This window comes from Megascapheus bottae, chromosome 7, assembly GCF_031878675.1.
Source record: "Megascapheus bottae isolate mThoBot1 chromosome 7, mThoBot2.hap1, whole genome shotgun sequence".
Lineage (NCBI taxonomy): Eukaryota > Metazoa > Chordata > Mammalia > Rodentia > Geomyidae > Megascapheus > Megascapheus bottae.
Window position 1 is genome coordinate 37,614,675 of NC_143515.1, and position 2,808 is coordinate 37,617,482.

The 2,808-nt window shown below is 33.8% G+C and overlaps 1 pseudogene; it reads left to right on the forward strand.

Annotated features, from left to right (window-relative positions):
- Positions 1 to 492: 492 nt before the first annotated feature.
- LOC150060655 (coenzyme Q-binding protein COQ10 homolog B, mitochondrial pseudogene) lies at positions 493 to 1,079 on the forward strand (annotated as a pseudogene).
- The last annotated feature ends 1,729 nt before the right edge of the window (positions 1,080 to 2,808 follow it).

A 2,808-nucleotide genomic window follows, 5' to 3' on the forward strand; every position in this document is an offset into this window, starting at 1 on the left:
AAGACCTGGTGCCATAGAACTATGTATTCTTATATATATATATATATATATATATATACATACATAAAGTCATACACGCATCTATCAAATGTGATTCCTCCTTTTCCTTTTGTACTTAAGGAAATCTCTGATCCAAATTAGATGACTAAATTTAATTTTCAAAATTCAAAGGCAGGACCAGAGGGATGGAAGCTTAGTATAAAATGAAAGTAACATTTCTCACAAAATAATAGCTATTTAGAATCTAAGCTGGACTCTGGTGGCCCTGCCTGTAATCCTAGCCACTAAGGAGGCTGAGATCTAAGAATCAAGGTTTGAAGCCACTGCTGGCAGGAAGTCTATGAGACTCTTATCTCAATTAACCACTAGAAAACAGTAGTGGAGCCGAAACTCAAAATGTTAGAGTGCAGCTGGGGGCCTGGTCCCAGAGGGACAACCAGTTTTGGAAGGATGAACATGGCAGCTCAAACCGGTTAGAGACACCCTCCGAAGTCAGCGACAGTGGCCGGCGACCCCGTGCAGGGATCCGGGTGGAACGGCAGATAGCTTCCAGTGATAAACTGATGAACAGAACTCTTCCAGTACATACTTCCATTTTGTCCAAAGAAATGTGTGCAGGAACTTTCTTCAAAATCACTGGACCATTAGCAAACAAAAGAAAAGAATACTCAGAAAGAAGAATTATTGGGTACTCAATGCAGGAAATGTATGATGTATCAGGAATGGAGGATTATAAGCATTTTGTTCCTGGGTGCAAAAAAAAATCAGATATCATATCAAAGAGATCTGGATATTGTAAAACACAATTCAAAATTGGGTTTCCTCCTATGTTGGAATGATATACATCTATTGTGACCTTGGTAAAAGCACATTTGGTGAAGACATCCTGTAATGATGGAAAACCTATCAATCATCTAGAGACTATTTGGCATTTTAGCCCAGGGATTCCTGGCTATCCATGAACTTGCACCCTGGATTTTTCAATTTCTTTTGAATTCCGGTCACTTCTACACTCCCAGCTTGCCACGTTGTTTTTTGATGAAGTTGTCAAACGAATGGTAGCTTCCTTTAGAAGATGAGTGTGTAAGAGTGTAAGGTCCAGAAATAAACATGTTTCATGAAGTTCATCATGCAGAAAAGGAAGAAAGAACCATTGTCACCTACTATTCACTTTGTCAACTTTTAGGAAGTGCTTTCATGATTTGTTTGCAGAAATCAAGATGTATTTAAAAGCCAACTGCGATTATAAACCTGCTCCATTGAAAACTTGCACACAGAACGTGGACCCTCTTATACTTACAATTATTTCTTCAGTCAAGTGCAATTCAAACTAATGTGTACACTTGTAGGTTCTACATTTATAATAGATGTCATCACTGTTGCTAGAACACTGACATCACACTTCTGAACAGAAACTGAAGCTAAATCTAAAACTTGCATTACCTTAACTGAGACAGAGATACTCACACAGTATATGCCATATTAACCATCTCATATTTAAGTTATTAAATTCATAGATTTGTAGCTTATTTTTGTGAGGCCTATTATATGGCTTAGAATATTCAGAAATCTGATAAAGTTAAATCTTTGATTTAATTATTCATGAAGGTTCTTTGTTTTTTTTGTGTGTGTATTTTTTGTTTAGTTTAGTTTTGTTTTGTCAGTCATGGGGCTTGAACTCTGCTCCAGGGTGCTGTCCTTTATGGTCCAGAGCTAAGTTATTTTTCCAAGAGTTCAAAACATTCTCCCAGGTACTTGGGTTTCTCTTTCAATAATGCTAATCACATGTCAAGGTGTGTTTACCACAATAATGTTATTAGGTCTTCAATTTTATGTCCTTCCTATTTTCTATTTATCATCTATACTCACTTTTAATAAGTTCCAAACTATTTTTTAAATCAAGTCAGTGTAAAGACTGAAGCACTAGCTTAATAAAGTTGATTTGTTTATTTTTTTTGTACAGTTAAAAAATGTTAGAGTGCTAACTTTGAGCAAAAGAGCTCAAGGAAAGCACCGATGCCCTGAGTTCAAAACAGAGGACAGACAAAATATAGTCTTGTATTTTTTTATACAAATACAATGTACAATTTGAAATTAAAGTTATATAACTGTCTTCTTTTTAAAGAAACATTGTTATAAATATGTTACCTAAAAGTTATTTTTTCCATTTTACTCAACTTTAAAATCCTAATTGAAGTATGCTTATAGGTATTTATTGATATTTTTGTTATTGTTCAAGCCCTGGAATTTGAATTTAAGGCTTACTTTTTGCTCAAGGCTAGCATTCTACTACTTGAGCCACTAACAGTACATATGTTCATTAAATTATACTTCTAATAGTAGATTCATGCTCTAAATATTTTTAAACTCAACATTTAATAATTCGGCAACAACTGCTCTTAAAATTATTTACATGAGTAGACACCTTTTTGAAAAGTTAAACAAGTAGCAATTTGATATATAGAAAGATCCTTTATCACTAGAAAAATGAAAACCATGGAAGATTATGTAAAAAGTCAAAATCACCAAAGAAATAAAAGCCACTCAATACAAAGTGACAATGAGAATATAATGTTTGGCAACTTTCACAAGCTAAATATACATTTATATCACATTACTAATAAATTCCACTTTTAGTGTTAAATAACTTATGTTAACACATACACAAAAATTATCTGAATGTAAATGTTTCATTGAAATTAACTACAGCTAGATACAACTCATGTATTTTAAGTGGACAATGGATGAAGACACCAGTCACCAAATGATGGTTCATTAGCTAATCAGCAATAAAAGGATCCAAATATG